At 43.9% G+C, this 8,543-nt stretch overlaps 1 long non-coding RNA gene across 1 annotated transcript; it reads left to right on the top strand.

Annotated features, from left to right (window-relative positions):
- The first annotated feature begins 1,264 nt into the window (after positions 1–1,264).
- LOC125093878 (uncharacterized) lies at positions 1,265–3,017 on the top strand. The gene is made up of 3 exons (XR_007125360.1): positions 1,265–1,521; positions 1,882–1,981; positions 2,993–3,017. It is a non-coding gene; the product is annotated as an uncharacterized LOC125093878 (long non-coding RNA).
- The last annotated feature ends 5,526 nt before the right edge of the window (positions 3,018–8,543 follow it).

Here is an 8,543-nt window from a genome sequence, read left to right as displayed (position 1 = left end):
TGGATTGAATTACAAATTTTAAAAGGCTCTTATAACCACAAATTATGCCAGATATTTAACTCGCGAATAATCATCTGGCTCCACCAGGGTTGAGGACTTAGGGGTAGAAACAGAGGGTTTTGGAAACTGATTTAGAGAATTTTTTAAAGGATTTTATTTATTTATTTGAGAGTGAGTGAGAGAGAGCACAAGCCAGGGAGAGAGGCAGAGAGAGGAGAAGCAGACTCCCCGCTGAGCAGGGAGCCCCAACATGGGGCTCCATCCCAGGACCCTGGGATTATGACCCCAGCCAAAGGCAGAGGCTTTAACCGACTGAGCCACCCAGGTGCCCCCCTGAGAGTATTTCTGAAGTCAACTGTGTGTGTGTGTGTGTGTGTGTGTGTGTGTGTGTTTTAAATGCGAGTGTAAATACCTATAGGTGTGAAGTGGGAGGGAAAGCTGGGATTGGGGAGCCAGGGACAGATAGGCATAGGATACTTTGGAAGCAAGAAAGCAGAAAGTTCATAGATCTCTGAGGATAAATCTTAAGTATTTCCAAAAATTTCCTACACTGTTGTCTCTTTTTCCCTCACAGACCAGCAACAAATCGATTCTCCTCTCTGGAAATTGACGCTCATGGGAAGAAAGCGACCAACCCCATCATTATTCAGTGGCAGGGTCCGATGGAGAATTCCACCGCCCCATTATAATACCCTGGGGGGGCTAGATGGCAAATGGGTTTGGGGCAAGGAAAATTGGTTTCTACTGGTTTCTCTCTTCTCAAGCATTGGAATCTTATCCTTTGAAAGATTTCATACCTTACAGGTATCACACACAGTGTCCAATCCCTCTCCTTCTTCAGCCTCTAACGTGCCTCTGATAGCTTCCTGCTAAGGAAAGTTCTCGGGAATGGGTCTAGAGATACCTGCAAACAAGTTGAGGACATTTGGGGTCAACACTGCTGCGTGCAAAGGACATTAAGAAGAAAGAAAATATGGTAAAATCTTGGTGGTGCTCATCGTAATTGGTTTTCCTCTCGGTCTTGGGCACACAGAGGCACTTTCCAGCCTCCCTGGGACTTAAGTAGGGGCCATGCATGAGCTCTGGCCAAAGAGCTGAGAGTGGGAATGATGTGTCACTTCCAGTCTATCACCGTGGAGAGCACATACGTGTTCTCACTCTCGCTCACCCCCTGCTTCAGTGTTGCTGCAAGACTTGTGTTTCCGGAGAAGCTGTAAGATGAAAGCGACCTGGTTCCTAAGTCGGTGCTTGGAGGGGAGCTGCCCGGAAAAGCCACCGGACCACAGTGCACTTCGCATGAGTGAGTGAGCCGAGGGAGTGTTTAGGGTTTGTTTGTTGCTGCAAATCGCAGAGCCTGTCCTGACTCATACAGAGAACGATGCAGAAGCAGAAGCAAGGAGGTACCTCCACCCAGCCCTGCTCTCCTCACCAGAGCCCCGAGGAAAGGGCCTCAGTTCTAGAAAAGGCAGAAGAAGAACTTCAGTAAAGGTGGACTTGAATATCTGCTTTCACACTTTTACGGTAAGAATGTACTTCCTATGCAACTTTTAAAATAAGAAGTTACCCAAAAAAGTCTTTAGGCGACTTTAAGAAGGCTTCATAATGAGGAATTTGGAAGACCTTCACATCCCTCAAAAATGTTTCCTCCATTTATAGGAAGATTTATTTGGATTACCAAGTGCCCATTAAAAAAAGAGAGAGAGAAAATGACTCAGGGAGGCAGCGTAAACAAAGTGAGTTCCTGGGCTGGTTTGGTTTGTTTGTGGTGCCCGAAGTCACCCAGCCCCCCTGGCAGCTTCATCGGGAAGGTCAGGCCTGTGGGTGGTGGAGAACAGCTCCCTCCCTCCAGCTGGTTAACCCGGGCTTTCTGTTCCCTCACAGTGACAAGCGACAGGACCCAACACTTCTTAAGCAAAATGCAGTGGTTTGCGTCAATCAACTGTATTTCCTGCTAGCAGCCTGAAACGCTTTTCGGGAGGAGGTAGGTTATAAAGTAAAATAAGATCTTACCTAATAAGTGCTACTGAGTTGTTAAGAAAAAAAATGTGGGGTGAACACTCTGTTGAATAAAGCACAAGAAGTTAGAGAAATTAGTTTGAATCCGGTCATGGGACGTCAGCTCACTGGGCTCTGTGAAGATGACCTTCCTTATGAATCCCGCTGCTGGCACTGGCGACAGAGTACGACAATAAAACCAGCCTCGTAAATTCTGCTTCACAACCTTGGTAGCAGAATGGGGCCTAGGGGCAGTACTTCCAAGGCTGCCACCTCAAACTGCCTTCACAGACTCTGCTACTTGTCAATAAACACTGGAGAGGAAGAGACCCAGACTGGCTAAAACCCTGCGCTCTCCTATCTCAGCTCTGCTCTCCTTAACCTCTCCTGTCCTCTACGTGGAATTCCCTCTTCACCAAACAATGCAAACTTCTCTGATCAGTAATTTCTCCTCCTCCGTTGATTAACTGCCCACGCTTGGGTAGGAATAAATTTCTCTTGCTCTCTCTCGCTCTCTCAGATAAATAAAATAAATCTTAAAAAAAAAAATTACAGCTCCGTGAGTCTGTCTTCAAAATGCACCGTGCTCTCCTACATGAGGATCTGCTAGGCTTCCAGGAGTCCTGTCCCCAGGAGTCCTCAGGGGTAGCCAAGTTTTCTCCCCTTGTGTGGATCTCTCTAGAACATCCCTTCTTCTACCTCCTGGGCCTCCCCTCTCTCGGCTGGCTGAGCAGGAGTTTCCACTGCCTTCTCTATTTCCAAATGTTAACATTTCTCCTTCCTATGTTCTTAAGAAGTAAGGTGCATAGTTTACTTTTTCTAGGGAATCCGATTTTATTTTCATTATGGAAATTGAGTTTTATACCACCTCTTTTCTGAAAAATTTGAAATGCTCTGATTTAATAAATGCCTAAGGCACTCAGACTATAAAAGAATGAGATTGTTATATATTTTTTATATTGGATTTTTAAAAAGATTTTATTTATTTATTTGACAGACAGAGATCACAAGCCGGCAGAGAGGCAGGCAGAGAGAGAGATGAGGAAGCAGGCTCCCTGCGGAGCAGACCCCCGATGTGGGGCTCGATTCCAGGACCCTGAGATCATGACCTGAGCCAAAGGCAGAGGCTTTAACCCACCGAGCCACCCAGGCACCCAAGATTGTTATATTTTTTAAAGCCTCATTTCAGTGATGAAGTTTTAGAATATAAGTGAGGCCCAAGAAAGAATTCTTCAGACGTCTTTGGTGCAACATGGTGTTTTATTAAGGCATAGGGACAGGACCCGTGGGCAGAAAGAGCTGCAGCCCTGCATCCAGACGAGCGGTTGATTATACCCTCGGAAGCTGGGGAGGTTAGGACAACGAGGGTGTCCAGAAGGACTGTCATATGGTAAGAAGACTCTCAGGGTAATGGAGAGCTAGCTATGATCAAGCCGAGCTGTTTTCCCTCTAATGAGGTACCAACATGAAGACAGCTGGGAGTTTCCTGGTGGGATGTCACACTCCTCCCATCACACGTCATTGTCAATGAGCTTTAGGTTTAGAAGAAATCCAACGTTATTTACATTTCCTTCTGCCTCAGCTTCCCGCAACTTTATGGAGGGGAGGGCGATGCCAGGGCTTCAGGAACTGAGTCCTGGCTCTCTGGAAGTTAGGCTGTTGGTAGGAAAGCTGCTTCTTTGTAAACCACAAGGACATTTGTAAACCGAGAGAGACTCAGGTCTTGCAGGGTTGTGATCTCTACGAGTTAACCATGAGTTAACCATTTGTTTTTCCTTCAGGGCCGGCAGGAGTGCCTGCGGAATGTCACATATATCCCCTGGTGGGCGGGTGCAGGGCATCATCCTCTGATGTCCTCAGGGTCCCTCCTGTTCCCTCCGCATCCGCATCCATCCTTAGAGGACCCGGAACCCCAGATTCCCCCAACCAAATGCATATATGTGACAACACACCTTTTTCACATTAAAATGGGTCCTGGTGTCAATTCCAGTGCATGTGAGGGTTCCCCGAATGCCAACAAGCAATTCTGACTCTACCTACCTGGAGATGGCATCAGATTCCACAGGCTAAGGATTCAATCCTCTGAGCCTGCCTTTCCCACACACGCACCACATGCAAGCCTGGCTGGTCTCCTGTGCTTCGGACCCCTTGGCTACGGACTGAAGCTTCCCACAACCCTCTCCTTGAGTTCCATTAATCGGAATGAGTGGTTCCCAAAATTCGGAGAAACTTCTTACTTACTCGGTCACAGGTTTGTTAGAAAAGGATAAAACCCAGAAAAGCCAGATCAAAGAGATGCTCAGGGCCAGGTATGGGAAAAGGGCACAGAGCACCCATGCCCTCTCCAAGCATAACACTTTCTCCCCAAATACTCGTGCGCTTACCAACCCAAAAGCTCTCTGAACCCCATCCTTTTGGGTTTTTGTAGAGACTTCCCTATATAAGCACAACCAGTTAAATCATTAGCCATTGGATTGATTCAACTTCCAGCTCCTCTCCTGATGGCCCAGGTGTGGAGCTCAAAGTGCCACACCTCTGGTCATGGGATTGGTTCTCCAGACAATGAGCCCCCTTCCTTCAAATGCATGGGGAAGTCGCTTCATTTACATAACAAAAGACACCTTGACCTTCAACCCTGAGGAACTAAGGAGGGTTTGGGCAGCTACAAGCCAGGGACTGTGGAAGACCAAATATATTTAAGAAACACATTTTGGCTATTCCGAGAATCAAAATATATTTCTTTAAGTCATAGTATCACACATACGTTGTGAAGACTACTTCATTAGGCCTGAGTAATTATAATGAAATTAAACTGGTCCGACAGAACAGACATTGTGACTCACTTGGTACTTAAACCCAAGTCCAACTTACTTTGCTAAAACAAGTATTTGTTTTTGATTCTCCATCTGTTTCTGTGCTACATCTTATTATCTCCAAAAATAATGTAAAATTTTTAGAAAAGCCTGCATAAGATTTCCACTGAGGAAAATTGACTCATTGCCTGTGTCGTAAAATTTGAACTAATTTGAGTAATAAATAATGATCCCTTCTACTTTTCTAAGTATTTATTTTTGGAACTAAAATTATAAAAATTAGATGGACTAGGGGGTGTTTTTTTAATTTAAAATGTCCAAAAAATATAAATACTTGATAAAACCACCCTGATGGTTTCCCTGTGACTTGACTTTGCTATGTTATTTGAGTAGCTTAAAAACCTATGGGTCTTGGGCAATATATAATATACTGCAGATGTTAAAAACAAGACAATGGGCCCAAAATGGAGTCGCTTAAGGCTAAGCCGCATGTCGCCAACTGAGAATACAGTTTCAGCTCTCCCAGAAATGGAATCTCAAACTACCCAATCAGAAATCACTCGTTAGGTAGTCTGCCTGATAGAGCCCTGCCATCCCTAAAGGAAAGTGAACTTGCCATCACCATTCGCTTTTTTTGTCTAGTATAACTTCCTTGTTCCAACTCCCATCTGTCTATGAAAGTCTTTCATTTGGTACAGCTCCTCCGAGCTCCTTTCTGGGTGCTGCCTGACTTATGAATTATTGAATAAACCAGTAATGTTGTTGAAAACCGATCTCTGTGCTTCAGAGCCAAAATAAAACTCGAGGACAGAGTTTGGGATAAAGAGGAACAATGTCTGTATTGCTTTGCCAGAGAGAGCAGGCTGCAGCGGGCTACGGCCTTCAAAACCCGCAGGTCTGCCCAGAGGAAGGGGCTGGAGGGTTTTATAAGGAAACACAGGCTCTAGATGGTTTTGACAGGAATTATTTATGTGTTGTCAGGCAGGGTGGTGGTTTTTCAGGGTAGTACAGGGTTCCTGAAACAAAATGCTAAGGAGGGAAGAGGGAAGGTTTGCAGGAAAGAGGGAAACAGCTTCGTTGAAGCATTCAGGGCAGCCATTTTGATTTTTGTTTGACCTTATGCTTTCAACTTGATCTTTAAAATTTACTCAACTGAAATTTGTTGTTTAGCATAGATTACACCTTCGCCTATGAGTGTCATTTGTAACGATACAACAAGAGGCTGTGTTATTAAAATATGTGGAATCCTCCAGAATAATAAATGGAGCAATACAAAAACTTGACCTGGCCTAAAATTTTCTCCCTCCGACAACATCACACTAAGAAACCCGAGATGTGAGCTAGGGGGTACAGCAGAAGAAATGGGGATTTCTTGTCTCCATTTTCCTCTTTCACGGTGTGGATGAGTGTTGAAGAGCAATGAGATGGTCAAAAGGGAGACAGCAGGGAGGAGTGAGAAGAAACATCACAGTCGCAAGAAAATAAATTCAATAACCAGTCCCTTAGTAATGGTTCTGGTGCTCTCAACTACTGATTAACCAAACAAATGAATGGGGAGGGAGCTCCTGTATTAGTCTGCTAGGGCTGCTAGAGCAAAGTAGCCCAGAACGGATGGCTTAAACAACAGATTTCCTTGCAGTTCTGGAGGTTAGAAGTCCGATATCAAAGTGCTGGCAGAGTTGATTCCTTCTTGAGGCCTCTCTCTTTGGTTTGTAAACTGCGGTCTTCTCCCTGTGTCTTTGTATCATCTTCCCTCTGTACGTCTCTGTTCTAATTTCCTTTTCTTTTTTATTAAGCTTTTAAATTTAATTCCAGTATCGTGAACATACTGCATTCTGTTAGTTTCGGGTACAATAAAGTGATTCGACAATTCTATGCGTCACCCAGTGCTCATCGTGATAGGGTACTCTGCATCCCCTCCATCTACTTCTCCTTCCCCTAGCCCCTCCCCGCTGGTGGCCCTCAGTTTGTTCTCTGGAGCTAAGAGTCTGTTTCTTGGTTTGTCTCTCTCTCTTTCTTTCCTTTGCTCATTTGTTTTGTTTCTTACATTCCCCATTTGAATGAAATCTTGCGGTATTTGTCTTTCCCTGACTGAACTTACTCTGTGCAGCATTACCCTCTCTAGCTCGATCCATATCATTGAAAATGGCAAGATTACATTCTTTTTTTTTTTAAAGATTTTATTTATTTATTTGACAGAGAGAAATCACAAGTAGGCAGAGAGGCAGGCAGAGAGAGAGGAGGAAGCAGGCTCCCCGCTGAGCAGAAAGCCCGATGTGGGGCTCGAACCCAGGACCTGGGATCATGACCTGAGCCGAAGGCAGCGGCTTAACCCACTGAGCCACCCAGCCGCCCCTAGATTACATTCTTTTTATGGCTGAGTCGCATTCCACTGTGTGTGTGTGATATATGTGTATCACACCTTCTTTATCGATTCATCTATACACGGACACGGGGGCTGCTTCCATAGTCTGGCTGTTATAAATAATGCTGAAGGCAACATAGGGGTGTATGTATCCCTTGGAATTCATGTTTTTGTATTCTTTGCATAAATATCCAGTAGTGTGATAGCTCGATTGTAGGGTAGTTCTATTTGTAAGTTTTTGAGGAAACTTCATACTATTTTCCAGAATGGCTGCACCAACTTTCATTCCCACTAATAGTGCAAGGCGGCTTTTTTTTCCCCCTAACACCCTCATCAACACGTGTTGTTTCCTGTGTTTTTTATTTTAGTCATTCTAACAAGTGTGAGGTGATATATTATTGCAGTTCTAATTTACTCTTCTTAAACGGGCACTAGTCATATTGGATTAGAACTCACCGTAATGTTCATTTTAACTTAGTCACCTATTTAAAGATACCCTAAGTTCAAATACAGTCACAATTTTGAGGTACGGGGTGTTAGGACTTCAACATATGAGCTGTATTGTGTCCTCCATAAAATTTATAACAGAGTTCCAAGCAAGCCACCTGCTGAAAACCACCAAAAACTCCATTTATAATATGCAAAGCATCTTGTTAAATGCATCAAGGGGCTGAGAGAACAAATATGTATTTATACACACAGGCCAAAAACTGAAGTGGGAAACTAGGTAATAAAGGGAGCAGTGAAACTGATTTCATTTTGAGAGTGCTTGTCAAAGCCTGGTAAATGTAAATGTCAGTTTTTTGTTTTTGTTTTTTTAATTTACAGGGAGCTGAGAACAGGAGGTGAAACACAAGACCTACCAAAGCTCCCTTAAACCAAAAGGATAAGCATTCAGTGTAAGGGTGAGCGAGAAATAAACCTGTCTCCTACACATACAACCAAACCATGGATGGAACCACAAGGAAACTGCCACTCTTGAATCATGGCATTGGGTAGAGAGGAAAATACCTCTTCGACCAGCCTAAAGGGTCTGTAGCCAGAATTACACTATTTTTGTTCCCCCAAAAACTCTAAAGTTTTTTAACTTTAAGTTAAAGACTTTAAGTTAAAGTTAAGACTTTAAGTTAAAGTCCTATATTGGCCTTGTCCCCAGGTAACTGGCAGAGTATTCTGGTTATGGGTTGCTGAATAAGAACCCACACTCCCCCAAACAACAGTGATATTATTATACTCATGGATTCTGTGGGTCCAGAATGAAAGTCACCAGTCAACAGTTTTAGAGTTATCTATGAATCCTAAGCAGAGTATTAGGAGGAAATCCACACCAGATGTATCATAGTTTGTGCAATCCACAAACAAAAAAATAG

This window comes from Lutra lutra, chromosome 2 (assembly GCF_902655055.1).
Source record: "Lutra lutra chromosome 2, mLutLut1.2, whole genome shotgun sequence".
In the NCBI taxonomy this organism is placed as follows: domain Eukaryota; kingdom Metazoa; phylum Chordata; class Mammalia; order Carnivora; family Mustelidae; genus Lutra; species Lutra lutra.
The sequence above is the reverse complement of the archived record's forward strand: the minus strand, read 5'-3'. Positions and strand labels throughout refer to the sequence as shown.